The sequence below is a fragment of the Balaenoptera musculus genome, chromosome 5 (genome assembly GCF_009873245.2).
Source record: "Balaenoptera musculus isolate JJ_BM4_2016_0621 chromosome 5, mBalMus1.pri.v3, whole genome shotgun sequence".
In the NCBI taxonomy this organism is placed as follows: Eukaryota; Metazoa; Chordata; class Mammalia; order Artiodactyla; family Balaenopteridae; genus Balaenoptera; species Balaenoptera musculus.
Window position 1 is genome coordinate 90,827,766 of NC_045789.1, and position 21,072 is coordinate 90,848,837.

A 21,072-nucleotide genomic window follows, 5' to 3' on the forward strand; every position below is an offset into this window, starting at 1 on the left:
TTGCCTAACATCCATTATATCACTGATTTAATACACATTTATAAGTTGCTTAACTATGCCAGATATCATGCTTGGTACTAGAAATATTAAGATAAGACCTCAAAGTTGTTTGCCATGGAGAAGGGCAAACAAAAAACATTATGTGTGAGAGAGATATAATAAATTGATGAGTATAGACTAGTGGTAACAATTGGTTTATAAGTATCTAGAAAGTGTAACAAGTACTTAAAGAACAGTTGTTGCCATGATGTGTTTAAAGTATCACCTAGAAGGAGTGAAGTGTATACTTGTCAATTTCTGTCACTTGTACCATTGTTTCCTTACAGAGCCATCACTGGCTTATCTATGTCCATTACTCCAACACCCAGTGAATCATCTGACCGCTGACATTTGTCTTTAAAAATATGTTCTAATAATAAAAGAAAACAGAAGCTAAGTAAGAAAATTTAGGAACAAATTATAAAGAAGGAAAAAATGTTCGCACCACAACCCAGAGAGAGAGATAAAAGGAAATATCAAGACATTAACAGTGGTTATTTCTTTCTTATCTTTTATTTCCATCACCTCCATATACGTTGATTATATTTCTATAGCTAATATATACTCTGAATATATTAACTCTTCCCACGTACAATTTTAAAACTTTTGGCGGGGTGGGGGGTAGGGAATAATTTTAGATTTACAAAAGAGTTGCAAAGAGAGTCCAGAGAATTTTATATTCTTCACCCAGCTTCCCCTAATGTTAACTTCTTACATAACCATGGAATATTTATCAAAACTAAGACGTTAACAATGGTAAAGTACTATTAATTAAACTGAAGACTTTATTTGGATTTCCAGGTTTTTCCACTAATGTCCTTTTTTCTGTTCCAGGACTCAATCCAAGAGACCATGGTGCATTTCAGTTCCTGAGTACTTTTGATACAGTAATTATAATTATACATTAACTGTTCATTTATGCACTTCCCACCTTAACCAGAGCCCTTAACACATCAACTGTATTCTTCTGCAAAGAAGCTTTCTATCTGGTTCCTACATCCCCAGTTCTGTGCCATCTTTCAACATGCTGCTTTTAAATCATCACCATCCTGTCCAGAAATCTTTAGCCTTTTGCTCTAAGAGGAAACCAGAAAGTCTTTAAAGAACATCAGAGATTCTCCACATTCTGCTCCCAACCTGCCCATCCTCTCTCCTGAGGACAGCTGGCGTAGACCCTGCCTCCCACCTCCAACAAGCTTTATGCTTTCCACCGCCGTATTTTTACATGCAATATTTATATTATATTATTTTTATATTATGTTATTTTCCTTGCCCATGGAGTCATATCCAACCACGCCATCTAGCAGAGAACTCTCTCCACTCTTACCATCTGGAAAATTCACCCAGAATCATTTGTTATCATTTCACGTCCTTCTCCTAGTTCCCAAACCAGACCATGAGTTTCGTTTAGAGAACTGTCTTGTCTGCAGTACTGCATCTCTACAATGTACTGCACAGTTTAGTTTAATAAATATGTATTGATTAGGCTGCTAGAAACCTTCACTTCTAATAATTATAAAAATAATAGCAACTGGTTTGCCATTCCAATATGTTGACTGGTTTCCAGTCCAATATGTAAGGAGCTTGCAAGTCATTGCTCCCATCCTAAGGACAAGAAGAAAGTCAAACAAACTGAAAATTAACAGTTCTTCTTAGATCCATCAGACAATTGAGGTAACAGGGGAAAATGTTGCCACAAAAAATTGGAGAGACGGTGAATCACAAGTTCCCAGAGCAGAAAACTCTGCAGGAACCAGAGGGAGTGAACAAGTATGAAAGTTAAACATAATGGCTCACACTCATTGTGCCCAGCCTCTCTGAACATGTGACATCCATCAGCTTGTTTAACTCTCACAACAGCCTTATGAGGAGCCCGTGTTACAGATAGGGAAACTGAGGCTCAGGGACACCCAGTAAGGTACTTAATGTCACTTGGCTAGTACATGTCAGAGCCAGGATTTAAATGCGGGTGAATTGGCTCTTAATGATTACACTATATTGGCCTCAAACCAGGTACCAATACCATCCATCGCTCAGGCAAAATCACATAAGACAGTCGTGGGTCAGGTGACACTTAGAGACCCTGGGAAATCCTGGGACAATGGGCTCCATTTACTCTCCACAAGAGACACTCATTAACTCTCACCATTGGGAATCTAACCCATCGCTTCCACCATCTCCCCATCTCATCTACTTCCACAGTCTATAAGGTTTCTTCTCCCTTCCTGCTGCCATAACCCATAATTCTAAAGCCCACCATAAAGTGTCTCTACATCAAAATGTCTTCTGATTTCATTCTTTAAGGCTCATCATGCTTTGTGCTCTGTACTATATCCCTCCCAGGACAACTGGAACCTAAAATATCATGATCAGTGATGAATATGTGTTCTCCAGGTAAGGAGTATTGCTAGTAATTAAACAGTATTAATTCCATCAGTTTTGATTTATTCTGCTCTTTCAATAATGAAGTTCAATCTTCTATTTTCTTTCTGCCTTGCTCCAAGCAATAGAATTGATGTTTGAGGATTATCATATAAATCTACTTTTTGGTCAGCCAGTGCTGGGGAATTTTTTCAAAATATTACAGATGTATTCATTACTCTCTCGTTCATAAAAATAATTAAAAACTACAGGCCGAATACAAATTCCCAGACCACAAAAGCCTGACTGGCACTCCACTGCCAAATACCAGGGTTGCCAGTGTCTTAGTTTACGGGTTTCTTAATGAGAACTTGTACTGCTCATTCAATAAAGGACTTAAGTGGACATTTCCTGGTGGTGTTTGCAGGAGTTACAAAACAAAAGTCCTATACATCAAACTGAAAAGGGACTACTATTACTTTCTGCATGTTTTTAGCAATTCAGAAATGACTTACCCTAAAATGAAAACTATCAAAAAAAAATTCTTTAAAAGTGATCCCCAGGATGTTAATAACTTGTGTTCACAATGCCATTTTTTTAAAAAAAGTCAAGGAAGGAAGGCAGAGAGAAATACAAGTAGATCCAATCCATCATTGTGATATCCAAGTTTCTTCTTAGATAAAACAGACATAAAACATGTGCCATACAAGCCTCAGATGACCTTCAAGACATCTAAGTACAGTGTATATGGATTTTTAAGTATAATTAACAACTCCTGTTTTTCCATTTAAAGAATACTAGTTCCGTTTCTTTGACAGGCAACAGCAAATCAATTCTGTTCTCAAATGCTAAAACAAGCAAATAAAAATAAGATTAATTAAAATACTACAAGCGCTAATAGGGTTTTGGCTGGTGGACTTTTTTTTCTTCACTTTAACTTATGGCAATTTTGTTTTGTTTTGACACTTTTTAAATTAATTAATTTATTTTTTTAACATCATTTTTGGAGTATAATTGCTTTAAACTGTTGTGTTACTTTCAGCTGTATAAAAAAGAGCATCAGCTATATGTATACATACATCCCCATATCCCCTCCCTCTTGCGTCTCCCTCTCACCCTCTCTATCCCACCCCTCTATGTGGTCACAAAGCACTGAGCTGATTTCCCTGTGCTATACAGATGCTACCCACTAGCTATCTATTTTACATTTGGTACTCTATATATGTAAATGCTACTCTCTCACTTCGTCCAGCTTACCCTTCCCACTCCCCGTGTCCTCAAATCCATTCTCTACTTCTGTGTCTTTATTACTGTTTTGCCCATAGGTTCATCAAAACAATTTCTTTTTTTTTTAGATTCCATATATGTGTTAGCATACAGTATTTGTTTTTCTCTTTCTGACTAACTTCACTCTGTATGACAGACTCTAGGTCCATCCACCTCACAACAAATAATTCAATTTCATTTGTTTTTATGCCTGAGTAATCCACTGTATACATGTGCCACACCTTCTTTATCCATTCATCTGTCGATGGACACTTAGGTTGCTTCAGTGTCCTGGCTATTGTAAATAGTGCTGCAATGAATATTGTGGTACATGACTCTTTTTAAATTATGGTTTTCTCAGGGTATATGCCCAGGAGTGGGATTGCTGGGTCATATGGTAGTTCTACTTTAAGTTTTTTAAGGAACCTCCATACTATTCTCCATAGTGGCTGTATCAATTTACATTCCCACCAACAGTGCAGGAGGGTTCCCTATTCTCCACACCCTCTCCAGCATTTATTGTTTGTAGAGTTTTTGATGATGGCCATTCTGACTGGTGTGAGGTGATACCCCATTTTAGTTTGGATTTACATTTCTCTAATGATTAGTGATGTTGAGCATCCTTTCATGTGTCTGTTAGCAATCTGTATATCTTCTTTGGAGAAATGTCTATTTAGGTCTTCTGCCCATTTTTGGATTGGGTTGTTTGTTTTTTTGATATTGAGCTGCATGAGCTGCTTGTATATTTTGGAGATTAATAGTTTGTCAGTTGCTTCATTTGCAAATATATTCTCCCATTCGGAGGGTTGTCTTTTTGTCTTGTTTATGGTTTCCTTTGCTGCACAAAAGCTTTTAAGTTTCATTAGGTCCCATTTATTATTTTTGTTTTTATTTCCATTTCTCTAGGAGGTGGGTCAAAAAGGATCTTGCTGTGATTTATGTCATAGAGTGTTTTGCCTATGTTTTCCTCTCAGAGTTTTATACTGTCTGGCCTTACATTTAGGTCTTTAATCCATTTTGAGTTTATTTTTGTATATGGTGTTAGGGAGTGTTCTAATTTCATTCTTTTATATGTAGCTGTCCAGTTTTCCCAGCACCACTTACTGAAGAGGCTGTCTTTTCTCCACTGTATATTCTTGCCTCCTTTATCAAAGATAAGGTGACCATATGCCTGTGGGTTTATCTTTGGGCTTTCTATCCTGTTCCACTGATCTATATTTCTGTTTTTGTGCCAGTACCATACTGTCTTGATTACTGTAGGTTTGTAGTGTAGTCTGAAATCAGGGCACCTGATTCTTCCAGCTCTGTTTTTCTTTCTCAAGTTTGCTTTTGCCATTCGGGGTCTTTGGTGTATCCATACAAATTGTGAAATTTTTTGCTCTAGTTCTGTGAAAAATGCCATTGGTAGTTTGACAGGGATTACACTGAATCTGTTGATTGCTTTCGGTAGTAGAGACATTTTCACAATGTTGATTTTTCCAATCCAAGAACACGGTATATCTCTCCATCTGTTTGTACCATCTTTAATTTCTTTCATTGGTGTCTTATAGCTTCCTAAATACAGGTTTTTTGTCTCCTTAGGTAGGTTTATTCCTACGTATTTTCTTTTTGTTGCAATGGTAAATAGGATTGTTCCCTTCATTTCTCTTTCAGATTTTTCATCATTAGTGTATAGGAATGCAAGAGATTGCTGTGCATTAATTTTGTATCCTGCTACTCTACCAAATTCATTGATTAGATCTAGTAGTTTTCTGGTAACATCTTTAGGATTCTGTATGTATAGTATCATGTCATCTGCAAACGGTGACAGTTTTACTTCTTCTTTTCCAATTTGGATTACTTTTATTTCTTGTTCTTCTCTGATTGTTGTGGCTAAAACTTCCAAAACTATGTTGAATAATAGTGGTGATAGTGGGCAACCTTGTCTTGTTCCTGATCTTAGAGGAAATGGTTTCAATTTTTCACCATTGAGAACGATGTTGGCTGTGGGTTTTTTCATATATGGCCTTTATTATGTTGAGGTAGGTTCCCTCTATGCCTAGTTTCTGGAGAGTATTTATCATAAATAGGTGTTGAATTTTGTCGAACACTTTCTCTGCATCTATTGAGATGATCATATGGTTTTTCTCCTTCAATTTGTTAATATGGTGTATCACATTGATTGATTTTCATATACTGAAGAATCCTTGCATTCCTGGGATAAACTTCACTTGATCATGGTGTGTGATCCTTTTAATGTGCTGTTGGATTCTGTTTGCTAGTATCTTGTTCAGGACTTTTGCATCTATATTCATCAGTGATATTGGCCTGTAGTTTTCTTTCTTTGTGGCATCTTTGTCTAGTGTTGGTATCAGGGTGATGGTGGCCTCGTAGAATGAGTTTGGAAGTGTTCCTCCGTCTGCGATATTTTTCCCTTGTTGCCTTTAATATTTTTTATTTGTATTTAATTTTTGATAGTTTGATTAATATGTATTTTGGCATGTTTCTCCTTGGATTTATCCTTTATGGGACTCTCTGCATTTCCTGGACTTGATTATTTCCTTTCCCATGTTAGGGAACCTTTTGACTATAACCTCTTCAAATATTTTCTCAGACCCTTTTTTTTTCTCTTCTTCTTCTGGGACCCTTATAATTTGAATGTTGGTGTGTTTAATGTTGTCCCAGAGGTTTCTGAGACTGTCCTCAATTCTTTTCATTCTTTTTTCTTTATTCTGCTCTGTGGTAGTTATTTCCACTATTTTATCTTCCAGGTCACTTATCCGTTCTTCTGCCACAGTTATTCTGCTATTGAGTCCTTCTAGAGAATTTTTAATTTCATTTATTGTGTTCTTCATCATTGTTTGTTTGCTCTTTAGTTCTTCTAGGTCCTTGTTAAACGTTTCTTGTATTTTCTCCATTGTATTTCTGAGATTTTGGATCATCTTTACTATCATTACTCTGAATTCTTTTTCAGGTAGACTGCCTATTTCCTCTTCATTTGTTTGGTGTGGTGGGTTTTTACCTTGCTCCTTCATCTGCTGCATATTTCTCTGTCTTCTCATTCTGTTAAACTTACTATGTTTAGGGTCTCCTTTGTGCATGCTACCAGTTCGTAGTTCCCATTGTTTCTGGTGTCTGCCCCCAGTGGATAAGGTTGATTCAGTGACTTGTGTAGCCTTGCTGGTGGAGGGGACTAGTGCTTGTGTTCTGGTGGGTGGGTGCTGGATCTTGTCTTTGGGTTGGGCAGGACCGTGTCCGGTTTTGTGTTTTGGGGGTGTCTGTGAACTTAGTATGATTTTAGGCAGCCTCTCTGTTAATGGGTGGGGTTGTGTTCCTGTCTTGCTAGTTGTTTGGCATGGGGCATCCAGCACTGGCGCTTGATGTTTGTTGGGTGGATCTAGGTCTTAGCATTGAGATGGAGATCTCTGGCAGAGCTCTGCCAATTGATATTACTTTGTGCTGTGAGGTCTCTGGTGGTCCAATGTCCTGAACTCAGCTCTCCCACCTCAGAAGCTCAGGCCTGACACCCGGCCAGAGCACCAAAACCCTGTCAGCCACATGGCTCAGAAGAAGATTGAGAAAAAGGAAAGAAAAATAATAATAATAAATAAAAATTTATTTAAATAAAAAAATTTTTTAATTAATAATAATAAAAAATAAAAGAGAGCAACCAAACCAATAAACAAATCCACGAGTGATAAGAAGCACTAAAAGCTATACTAAGATAAACATAAAAATCAGAAACAAATCAGTTGCAGAGAGCAAACTCTATTCTACAGTTGCTCCTAAAGTCCACCGCCTCAATCTTGGGATGATTCGTTGTCTATTCAGGGATTCCACAGATGCAGGGTACATCAAGTTGATTGTGGGAATTTAATCCACTGCTCCTGAGGCTGCTGGGAGAAATTTCCCTTTCTCTTCTTTGTTCTTAGAGCTCCTGGGGTTCAGCTTTGGTTTGGCCCCACCTCTACATGTAGGTCACCCTTAGGCATCTGTTCCCCACCCAGAAAATAGGGGGTTAAAGCAGCAGCTGATTAGGGGGCTTTTGCTCACCCATGCCGGGGGGAGGGAGGGGTATGGTAGTCATAATTGGAATGTGGGGCGAGCCTGAGGCAGCAGAGGCCAACATATCATTGCAACAGCGTGAGGCGTGCCGTGTGTTCTCCCAGGGAAGTAGTCCCTGGATCACAGGATCCTGGCAGTGGCGGGCTGCACCGGCTCCCTTTGGCAGCTGGTGGTGGGGGGTGTGGATAGTGACCTGTGCTTGCACACAGGATTCTTGGTGGCTGCAGCAGCTGCATTAACATTTCATGACCGTCTCTGGTGTCCAAGCTGATAGCTGTGGCTCACGTCCATCTCTGGAGCTCATTTAGGCGGTGCCCTGCCTTCTGTGGGCAGACAGGGAAGGAATCCCCTCTTCTTGTGCACCTTGAAACAATAGTCTCTTGCCTCTTAGGCAGGTCCAGACTTTTTCCTGGACTCCCTCCTGGTTAGCTGTGGTGCACTAGCCCCCTTCAGGCTGCGTTCATGCAGCCAACCCCTGTCCTCTCCCTGGGATTTGTACTCCGAAGCCCGAGCCTCAGCTCTCAGCACCCACCTGCCCCAGTGGGTGAGCAGACAAGCCTCTCAGGCTGGTGAGTTCTAGTTGGCACCAATCCTCTGGGCGGGAATCTCTCCGCTTTGCCCTCTGCACCCCTTTTGCTGTGCTCTCTTCCGTGGCTCCGAAGCTTCACCCCCTCCTACCCACCGTCTCCGCCAGTGAAGGGTCTTCCTAGTGTGTGGAAACTTTTCCTCCTTCACAGCTCCCTCCCAGAGGTGCAGATTCTGTCCCTATTCTTTTGTCTCTGTTTTTCCTTTTTTCTTTTCCCCTACACAGGTACGTGGGGATTTTCTTGCCTTTTGGGAAGTCTGAGGTCTTCTGCCAGCGTTCAGTAGGTGTTCTGTAGGAGTTGTTCCACATGTAGATGTATTTCTGATGTATTTGTGGGGAGGAAGGTGATCTCCACGTCTTACTCCTCTGCCATCTTGAAGGTCCCCCACCTACGGCAATTTTAATTTACAGGGCTAATTAGAGAAGCACCTTTGGTTTGATCCATCTCTTGGGACAAAGAGCTGGCCTTTCAAATGCAGCAGAGATCTGCAGAGGCCACAGCATTGTGAGGCAGCCCAGCCACTGATGCTAGATTGTTTGTTTCACTTGGTAGACCAAATGTGACAGATCGTTTTATTTACAGCAAGAATATTAATTTTCTAGTTTTGGTAACAAAAATACAATGCTCATTTGTACTGTTGTAAAACTTGTAAATATGCCCTGCAGGATAAGTAGTATTCAAAGCAACATCCTAATTAAAAGGAAAACTCAGTTGTCTTGCAAAATAATATAAGGAGGGCACATAAACTGTAAATAAGATGCATGGTACAAATGAAAAAGACAGGCTGGATAGGAGAAGAATGAAATAAGACTTGGAAATGTGCTTTTAAAATGAACACAAATTGTGAGATAATGTTTCATTAAGCAATAAAAATAACAAACGAGTGGCAAAGATGTAATAGAAATTCCTATGTATACCGTTTTAATTTTAATATAATTTTCCCCAGTGCATCCACGTTTATTGAACTACTATGACGGTTTCTTTCTCACCCTGTCCAAAGTTACTGATAGAATGTACTTTGCTGTAAATAATTCCCTGATTATGAACATGAAAACAATCCAGAAACTGACCACAGTGCTTTTTTAAAATGGCAGAGCGTCCGCTCAGGGCCAAAGCCTTCAGAGAAAGGCAAAGTATGTTCCATTTCCTCAGTCAAGCAGAAGGAGAATATAGAAAACCACCTTCCCTATGTCTTCCTGCATAAAGTAACTCCACACACTTGTTTCTTTTTTACTTTTTTAAAAACGCAGAGAAGACTTCGATGACACCACAATCTATACTGTGCTGGCCATAACAGAGCTGATGCCAAGGAGGTGCCAAGTCCAGTAAACAAGCATTGATGTGACTTGAGGAAGATGCAAATCAGTGCAGCCTCAGTTTCTCAGTCTGCAAAATGGGGTGATAATACTTAGCTCTTCTCTTCAAGCCTGATACACACATGAAAGTTTAATAAATATTACTTAAATATGGACGTGAGGGCACAAAGTCCACATATGTGGAAGACGTGATGGAGTGAAGACAGGAAGTCCAGAGGGAGCCCTATATCTCTTACTGACCCCCACTGAGGAAGCTGAGTAAAATGTCCAAGTCCAAGCAACCTCATCTACACCTCAGGCATTTCAACCACTGAGGTAAGAAATCCTCCCCTCCTTTGCTTACACTTATGTAAGTCAATTAACTCATGTATTTATTTCCTGGCTGTCATCAATGTTCTGATGGATCCTTAATTTTTTTTTTTATAAACTTATTTACTTATTCTTTTATTTAATTTTTGGCTGCATTGGGTCTTTGCTGCTGCACGCGGGTTTTCTCTAGTTGCTGAGAGCAGGGGCTACTCTTTGCTGCGGTGCGCGGGCTTCTCATTGCGGTGGCTTCTCTTACTGTGGATCATGGGCTCTAGGCATGTGGACTTCAGTTGTTGTGGCACATGGGCTTCAGTAGTTGTGGCTTGCGGGCTCTAGAGCGCAGGTTCAGTAGTTGTGGTGCATGGGCTTAGTTGCTCCGTGGCATGTGGGATCTTCCCAGACCAGGGCTTGAACCCATGTCCCCTGCATTGGCAGGCAGATTCTCAACCACTGCGCCACCAGGGAAGCCCTGGATCCTTAATTTTTTTAAATATCCAAAAGTAGACACCATGCCCTGCTCATTCTTTTGCTTTTAATCTGGTGTGGTTATAGAGTAGGAATCCAATTTCTGTTAAACATCAACGCTTAAATACTCTTTTTTGCCATTCACATTCCGGTTTGTTTTATTACTTTCTTATTTTCCAAAAGTTTATCAGGCAAGAGAAAGATGTACTTGTTCATGCATAGGTAAACTATGTGCCAAATATATCAACCAATCCATTTTATTAAGTAGGTTATCAGTTAATCCCTTTGGTGAACAGAACATATAATGATACAATGGGACTAACTTTTAATTTTGATTTTTATACGAGATTAAATAGTAGAAAGTTATGGAACACATGACAGTGGACCTACAAAAGCAAAGAATAGCTTATGTAAATAGAAAAAAATAGGCTCATAAACAAGTATTTTTATAATAAGTGTTCTGCTGTTAGAGTTGCAAATCATGAGCACACTGTGTTTATAAATTTTGCATTATTTTTTCTAGAAAAATTCTAAGGATTTAAATCGAAGTTTCCAAGTCCATCTGATTTCTTAATATAAAAATCAATTGCAGCGGTTTTCTATTCTATTTTTTTAAAAAGCCTCATTGATCAAATACAAATAGAGTAAAAGCCATCATTAAATACATCCCCAGGCATTACATATTCAGACTTCATGATCACGGATCAGCTGGTAGGACCTATCTATTATAAAGGCAACTTGAGGATGTCTGAGGGATCTACCAAAGCAGCTTTCCTTTCCAAGAGCAGAGGTCCCTTCTCCAGGTGAAATTGCCCAGCCACCCTTCCTATAGAGGTCCCTCCAGGCCATTGTTTCGGATAATCTTAGCATACTCCTTGGCTGACATGTGAGGCACTTGGGGTTTTGCTGGATCTTCAAAATCAACGTGGAAGAGACCAAACCAGCTGCTGTACCCGTGGGTCCACTCAAGTTATTCAGAAAAGACCAGGCACAATATATTTGAAGATTGACTTTATCAAGTGGGATAGCTAAAATTACAAAAACAAAAAATTACCATTTCCCCAAAGGTTTTATGAGAACACAAAATCATTGATGACCAGTGTGGATGGGTGTCTTTCTCCTGCAGAGGATCACAGTGGGAACAGAAAAAGCCTTGTCTCAATCCCCTTTTTAAATTTCCTGTTTTAACCAAGCAAGGGCTTCATTCAAGAAGTTAATTTACATGCCTTTTTATTTGTTGGCCCCCCCTTCTTTAGATCGGGGAGCTCTTTAATCTCTGAATTTCAGCCAAGGTTCAAGAATATAATAGACCCCAATTAACTTTTATTAAAATTGTAAATAAATGAATAAATAAATTATGACACTAAAAAAAGAAGTTAAATTACATAATTCTAAATATTTGGTTATTCATTCATTTTGACATTCATTTTATTCATTGTCTTTTACTCAATACACATCTTTTCAACATCTACTATTCTTCAGACACGAAGAAACACACACAGAGTTTCTCCGTAGTACCCTAGAAATGTATTCAGTAAAAACACTACCCAGGGGCTTCCCTGGTGGTGCAGTGGTTGAGAATCCGCCTGCCAATGCAGTGGACACGGGTTCGAGCCCTGGTCTGGGAAGATCCCACATGCCACAGAGCAACTGGGCCCGTGAGCCACAACTACTGAGCCTGTGCGTCTGGAGCCTATGCTCTGCAACAAGAGAGGCCGCGACAGTGAGAGACCCGTGCACCGTGATGAAGAGTGGCCCCCGCTTACCGCAACTAGAGAAAGTCCTCGCACAGAAACGAAGACCCAACACAGCCAAAACTTAATTAATTAATTAATTAATTTAAAAAAAAAAAAAAAAACACTACCCAGCTTCTAAACTTCTAAATGTAACTTCAAGATAACCTAGAAAGCCCATTGGTAAATTGGAAAAAAGTGATAATAACACAGCTGAGGAAGCCCCAGTACTTACCCTGTGACCAAACTGAGGTATATCTTATAATTCTGGAAATAGAATCTCCAAAATGAAAAGGATCAGCACAGGGTTCTGGCTGTGCCTTTATCCTAGACTGAATAGACACAGAAATGCCACAGCATCTTCTCTGCCCCACATCTAAACTCAGAGTAGTGCTTAAGCCCTAAGAGCCAAAGCACTAGACCACCTCCCCTCCAAATGCACATATGCACAAACACAATATTCTATATAATTTCATCTGTGGATGCCCCAGAGTCCATCCGTGGACTCCATATTAAGATGCGAAAGTGTGGAGAATTCTTTAAGTAGCTTTACAGTAATTTCTCTCTTTTAATCAGGGAATTGAGCTCATTTTTTAATTAGCATTTTAAGTTTGGCAAAACTTTTAGGTTGTGTGAATCATTACATTGAACATTTTCTTTTTTTTAAAACCATAGCAAGTAAACCTTATCTATGGGATGTACTTAAATCTGTTTCATGGTGCAGAAATTAAATTAAAAGGCAAGTTTTCTTTATAAGGTAGATATAATCCTAAATAAGTTAGGTGAAAATGAACATTTATATAATAAATCAAATTTTAATTTTACTGGGGCTTTCTTTCAATGTAAATGACTCTTCTAGCTTCAGCAAACCAAGATCCACTTTTTAATTTTTTCTGTTATAAATCTGTATTTTTCAGGTCTCTCAAAATTACCATACCCATATACTATTACACATGTGTTGATGGCCAAATCTTAGAATTTTTTTTTAACTATGGATAGTCCATAGACAAATGGAATTTTTTTTTTTTTACTACGGATATTCTGTAGACAAATGGAATTTTTTTTAGTATGGATATTCTATAGAAAAATAGAATTTTTTTTTTTTTTTTACTATGGATAGTCCATTGACAAAGGTTTTCTGACAGGTTAATTGATGCATAACCCATCTACCTTTGTGCATGGAGGCATACAAAGTGCTTTACTTAGAGAATGCCCTGTGAATGGCCTCAAGGCAGGAATTAAACCAAACTGGATTGACTCTTTTTAAATAAAGTATTATTGGAAAATGAAATATATACCATTCAAGCACATCAAGCTTTACAGGAGTTAAAACACTTGCTAGGTATTCTTTCTCCCACTTGTCCACCTTGTCACACGTCTCCTCCCCTCTCTTGTCAACCACAATTTGCAAAATACCAATATTTTTAAATAATCTTTTTAAATTTAATTTCTGGAAGGAATATATCTAAGAATGAAAATGACTAAAACCAAATACCAGGCCATAAAATGGCAATCTTTTTTGACTGCCTTATAATTCAATGTGGGGACATGTGAAAATCTGCATATCTTCTTTCTCATTTGCAGAACTACTTCTCAACAAGCCAGTCTGCCAGGTATAAAGCCAGACAGTTTCTGAAAACATGCACAGTCCCACCAATCACGTACAAAAGGATTGATTCATGTGCTAAACCAGGAGATAAAAACAATGCCCTGCCTGCTTGGAAGGGAGCAAAAAGGAAATCTTGACAATTTCATCATTAACTGCCAGGAGTTCCGCAGCAGGTACTAAACGGCCTGAGTGACACTGGTGGATGTCTCTGCATTTTCATTGCAGGAACATTCAAGTAGAGAATTACCTGGTTAGGCCTGAGGAGCTAGCCTGCTGGAATCCTTCTGATGGTGCTACCACTGGTAAAAATTACAAAACCGTATCGGAACCTTCATGCTTCTCCTGTTCCTATCTCCTCAAGAACAGAAAGAGACCATCATCACATTTCTTGTCACCATGATTTATGGGTCCCAAATCTTAGTAGGGAAAAAACACTTCTGTGAATTCACTCTCTTTCTTTAAGCAGAGTTGCAGGCAAAGTAAACACAGACTGACAGGAACTGCAGATGGGTACAAAGTACACGGGGATGAATACGATACCCATCCCGGGGTCAGAGTTTGGTTTTGGAATAAAAGGCCAGTAGGAAAGATTTCACAGTCAGCAGTTGAATTTAAAGATGCAAGGAGAAAAATATCTAAGACTTATTAATATATTATAGCCTTCAGCTGTTCTTATTATAAGAAATCTATGCCAGTGTTGTACTATACACACACACATATTTATGCATGTACACATACACTCACTGCCCTGTGTTGGCCAAACTGAAAAGGTTGAGGAAACAGTCCTTCACCAGACTGTTCTCACTGCTGACACCAAATTCAAGTTCAAGGGGTTCCCAAAACCATGCTCAGTTTCAATAATTTGCTAGAAGAACTCTCAGAACTCACAGAAACCTCTTATAGTCACAGTTATGGTGTATTACAGCAAAGGACACATATTAATATAAGCCAAAGGAAAAGACACATAGGTCAGCAATTGATGTCTTCAAACACAAAGTTTACATTGTCTTTTTCCCTAGGAGTCAGGACAAGTTGTCCTCCTGGTGTTGACATGTGACAACACGCACAGAGTATTGCCAACCAGAGAAGGTCACCTGAGCTTTGGTGTCCAGAGTTTTTATAGGGACTTTGTTACATTGGCATGATTGATTGATTGCCCATGTGGATGTCTCAATCCCCAGGTCAAGTGACACCATGTGACCCAAAGTCCCTCGCTCAGTCACGTGATTGGTCTTCCTAATATGACTAGCACTCACCCTAAACAAGGACATTCATCAGGTTGGAATAGATTTTTTTCTCCCAGAAGCTAAGGGCAAAGGCCAATCCACGCTTTTGGCAAAACCAAACTCTTTACTACACACACACATATGAACACACACATTTTAGAAACACCTTATTTCATGGTATTGGGCAAATTCCTCTCAATTTACTGACTTAACAAGGTGTCGTGATTACGCCTCTGTCTATCATGTTAGAAAGGGCTAGAAATCGGGCACTCAGCATCAGTGGGATTTATTTCCCCACAGTTTATAAACATAGATAATCTGTGTTTTCAAGATTGCCTAGGACTTACATAAGACATCCATGAATGTGACATAACTGTGAAGCTATGAAACATACCACTAATCCACAGATCCAAGCTGCCAGGACACGAAACAGTGGAAAGGTGCAGGACAATGTAAAAGGCAGCACCTAACAAAAAAAAAAAGAGAGAGAGAGAGAGAAAGAGAGAGATAAAGCACCAAGAATGGATAAGAAGAAAAATAATAGGCCCTTAGGTCATGACCCTGGGGGCGAGTTGGACACCAGGCAAGGCCTGGGAGTGACCTGACTGCGAGACTACTTTCCTCCTGAGACATCTCTGTGCTGCTCGTTTAAAAGGCAATTCTTGGTATTGAGTAGAAACGTGTTTCCATCAGACCATTTTAGGTTCAACTGTTTGGTGCCCAAGAGAATAAATCTAAACCTTCTCCTCTAGAGAAAGGCAACAGTCAGGGCTTCAAGTTCAGGTCACTGCAGATATTTATCAAGACAGTTCATTTATTCATAGAACAAATGTTCATTAACTGTCTCCTATATGCTGGGTACTGTTCTGGCTCTGAGGTTACAGCATAAGAACTGTGTGGCTGACAAGGTCTTGGTGCTCTGGCCTGGTATCAGGCCTGAGCCTCTGAGGTGGGAGAGCCAAGTTCTGGACATTGCACCAGCAGAGACCTCCTGGCCCCATGTAATATCAATCAGCAAGAGCTCTGCCAGAGACCTCCATCTCAACAGTAAGACCCAGATCCACCCAACCAACAGCAAGCTCCAGTGCTGGATGCCCCATGCCAAACAACTAGCAAGACAGGAACACAACCCCACCCATTAGCAGAGAGACTACCTAAAATCATACTAAGTTTACAGACACCCCCAAAACACACCACCAGACATGGCCTTGCCCACCAGAAAGACAAGATCCAGGCCCCACCCACCAGAACACAGGCAGCAGTCCTCTCCACCAGGAAGGCTACACAAGCCACTGAACCAACTTCACCAACTAGGGGAAGACAACAAAAACAACAGGAACTACGAACCTGAATCCTGCAAAAAGGAGACCCCAAACACAATAAGTTAAGCAAAATGAGAACACAAAGAAATATGCAGCAGATGAAGGAACAAGGTAAAAACGCACCACACCAAACAAATGAAGAGGAAATAGGCAGTCTACCTGAAAAAGAATTCAGAGTAATGATAGTAAAGATGATTCAAAATCTCAGAAAAACAATGAAGAAAATACCAGAAAACATTAACAAGGACCTAGAAGAACTAAAGAGCAAACAAACAATGATGAACAACACAATTAATGAAATTAAAAATTCTCTAGAAGGACTCAATAGCAGAATAACTGAGGCAGAAGAACAGATAAGTAACGTGGAAGATAAAATAGTGGAAATAACTACCACAGAGCAGAATAAAGTAAAAAGAATGAAAAGAAATGAGGACAGTCTCAGAGACCTCTGGGACAACATTAAACAAACCAAAATTCAAATTATAGGGGTCCCAGAAGAAGAAGAGAAAAAGAAAGGGTCTGAGAAAATGTTTGAAGAGGTTATAGTCAAAAGCTTCCCTAACATGGGAAAGGAAATAGTCAATCAAGTCCAGGAAGTGCAGAGAGTCCCATAAAGGATAAATCCAAGGAGAAACATGCCAAAATACATATTAATCAAACTATCAAAAATGAAATACAAAGAAAAAATATTAAAAGCAGCAAGGGAAAAGCAACAAATAACATACAACGGATTCACCATAAGGTTAACAGCTGATCTTTCAGCAGAAACTCTGCAAGCCAGAAAGGACTGGCAGAACATATTTAAAGTGATGAAAGGGAAAAACCTACAACCAAGATTACTCTACCCACCAAGGATCTCATTCAGATTCAACAGAGAAACTAAAACTTTTACAGACAAGCAAAAGTTAAGAGAATTAAGCACCACCAAACCAGCTTTACAACAAATGCTAAAGAAATTTCTCTAGGCAGGAAACACAAGAGAAGGAAAAGACCTACAACAACAAACCCAAAACAACTAAGAAAATGGTAATAGGAACATACATATCGATAACTACCTTAAATGTAAATGGATTAAATGAGCCAACCAAAAGACATAGACTGGCCAAATGGATACAAAAAAAAGACCCGTACATATGCTGTTTACAAGAGACCCACTTCAGACCTAGGGACACATACAGACTGAAAGTGAGGGGATGGAAAAAGATATTCCATGCAAATGGAAATTTAAAGAAAGCTGCATTAGCAATTCTCATATCAGACAAGATAGACTTCAAAACAAAGACTATTACAAGAGACAAAGAAGGACACTACATAATGATCAAGGGATCAATCCAAGAAGAAGATATAACAATTGTAAATATTTATGCACCCAACATAGAAGCAACTCAATACATAAGGCAAATGCTAACAACCAGGAAAGGGGAAATCAACTGTAACACAATCATAGTAGGGGACTTTAACACCCCATTTTCACCAATGGACAGATCATCCAAAATTAAAATAAATAAGGAAACATAAGATTTAAATGACACATTAAACAAGAGGGACTTAATTGATATTTATAGGACATTCCATCCAAAAACAACAGTATACACATTCATCTCAAGTGCTCATGGAACATTCTCCAGGATAGATCATATCTTGGGTCACAAATCAAAACTTGGTAAATTTAAGAAAATTGAAATTGTATCAAGTATTTTTTCTGACCACCACGTTATGAGACTAGATATCAAATACAGGAAAAAAAACTTTAAAAAATACAAACATATGGGGACTAAACAATACACTACTAAATAACTAAGAGATCACTGAAGAAATCAAAGAGGAAATCAAAAAATACCTAGAAACAAATGACAATGAAAACACAATGACCCAAAACCTATGGGATGTAGCAAAGGCAGTTCTAAGAGGGAAGTTTATAGCAATAAAATCCTACCTTAAGAAACAAGAAACATCTCAAATAAACAACCTAAACTTACACCTTAAGCAATTAGAGAAAGAAGAACAAAAAGATCCCAAAGTTAGCAGAAGGAAAGAAATCATAAAAATCAGATCAGAAATAAATGAAAAAGAAATGAAGGAAACAATAAAAAAGATCAATAAAACTACAAGCTGGTTCTTCGAGAAGATAAACAAAATTGATAAACCATTAGCGAGACTCATCAAGAAAAAAAGGGAGAAGACTCAAATCAACAGAATTAGAAATGAAAAAGAAGTAACAACTGACACTGTAGAAATACAAAGGATCATGAGAGACTACTACAAGCAATTATATGCCAATAAAATGGACAACCTGGAAGAAATGGACAAATTCTTAGAAAAGCACAACCTTCTGAAACTGAACCAGGAAGAAATAGAAAATATTAACAGACCAATCACTGAAATTGAAACTGTGATTAAAAATCTTCCAACAAAAAAGCCCAGGACCAAATGGCTTCACAGGTGAATTCTATCAAACATTTAGAGAAGAGCTAATACACATCCTTCTCAAACTCTTCCAAAATATAGCAGACGTAGGAACACTCCCAAACTCATTCTACAAGGCCACCATCACCCTGATACCAAAACCAGACAAAGATACTGCGAAAAAAAGAAAGCTACAGGCCAATATCACTGATGAACATACATGCAAAAGTCCTGAACAAAATACTAGCAAACAGAATCCAACAGCACATTAAAATGATCACACACCATGATCAAGTGGAGTTTATCCCAGAATGCAAGGATTCTTCAATATATGCAAATCAATGTGATACAGCATATTAACAAATTGAAGGAGAAAAACCATATGATCATCTCAATAGATGCAGTAAAACCTTTTGACAAAATTCAACACCCATTTATGATAAAAACTCTCCAGAAAGTGGGCATAGAGGGAAACTACCTCACCATAATAAAGGCCATATATGACAAACCCACAGCCAATATCGTTCTCAATGGTGAAAAACTGAAAGCATTTCAACTAAGATCAGGAACAACACAAGTCTGTACACTCTCACCACTATTATTCAACATTGTTTTGGAAGTTTTAGCCACAGCAATCAGAGAAGAAAAAGAAATAAAAGGAATCCAAATTGGAAAAGAAGTAGTGAAGCTGTCACTGTTTGCAGATGACATGATACCATACATAGAGAATCCGAAAGATGCTACCAGAAAATTACTAGAGCTAATCAATGAAATTAGTAGAGTAGCAGGATACAAAACTAATGCACAGAAATCTCTTGCATTCCTATACACTAATGATGAAAAATCTGAAAGAGAAATTAAGGAAACAGTCCCATTTACCATTGAAACAAAAAAGAATAAAATACCTAGGAATAAACCTACCTAAGGAGACAAAAGACCTCTATGCAGAAAACTATAAGACACTGATGAAAGAAATTAAAGATGATTCAAACAGATGAAGAGGTACACAATGTTCTTGGATTGGAAGAATCAACATTGTGAAAAATGACTATACTACCCAAAGCAATCTACAGATTCAATGCAATCCCTATCAAACTACCAATGACAGTTTTCACAAAACTAGAACAAAACATTTCACAATTTGTGGAAACACAAAAGACCTCAAATAGCTAAGCAATCTTGAGAAAGAAAAACAGAGCTGGAAGAATCAGGCACCCTGACTTCAGACTATACTACAAAGCTACAGTAATCAAGACAGTATGGTACTGGCACAAAAACAGAAATATAGATCAATGGAATAGGATAGAAAGCCCAGAGATAAACCCACACACATATGGTCACCTTATCTTTGATAAAGGAGGCAAGAATATACAATGAAGAAAAGACAGGCTCTTCAGTAAGTGGTGCTGGGAAAACTGGACAGCTACATGTAAAAGAATGAAATTAAAACATTCCCTAACACCATACACAAATATAAACTCAAAATGGATTAAAGACCTAAATGTAAGACCAGACACTATAAAACTCTTGGAGGAAAACATAGGCAGAACACTCTGTGACATAAATCACAGCAAGATCCTTTTTGACCCACCTCCTAGAGAAATGGAAATAAAAACAAAAATAAACAAGTGGGACCTAATGAAACTTAAAAGCTTTTGCCCAGCAAAGGAAACCACAAACAAGATGAAAAGACAACCCTCCTAACAGGAGAAAATATTTGCAAATGAAGCAACTGACACACTATTAATCTCCAAAATATACAAGCAGCTCATGCAGCTCAATATCAAAAAAAACAAACAACCCAATCCAAAAGTGGGCAGAAGACCTAAGTAGACATTTCTCCAAAGAAGATATACAGATTGCCAACAAACACATGAAAGGAAGCTCAGCATCACTAATTATTAGAGAAATGCAAATCAAAACTACAGTGAGGTATTACCTCACACCAGTCAAAATGGCCATCATCAAAAAATCTACAAACAATAAATGCTGGAGAGGGTGTGGAGAATAGGGAACCCTCCTGCACTGTCGGTGGGAATGTAAATTGATACAGCCACTATGGAGAACACTATGATACAGCCACTATGGAGGTTCCTTAAAAAACTAAAAATAAAACTACCATAGGACCCAGCAATCCCACTACTGGGCATATACCCAAAGAAAACCATAATTCAAAAAGAGTCATGTACCACAATGTTCATTGCAGCACTATTTACAATAGCCAGGACACTGAAGCAACCTAAGTGTCCATCGACAGATGAATGGATAAAGAAGATGTGGCACATATATACAATGGAATATTACTCAGCCATAAAAAGAAACGAAACTGAGTTATTTGTCATGAGGTGGATGGACCTAGAGTGTGTCATACAGAGTTAAGTAAATCAGA

At 38.6% G+C, this 21,072-nt stretch overlaps 1 pseudogene; it reads right to left on the minus strand.

Annotated features, from left to right (window-relative positions):
* Positions 1-11,213: 11,213 nt before the first annotated feature.
* The window catches only part of LOC118896014, a 138,449-nt pseudogene continuing 128,590 nt past the window's right edge, over positions 11,214-21,072 (minus strand).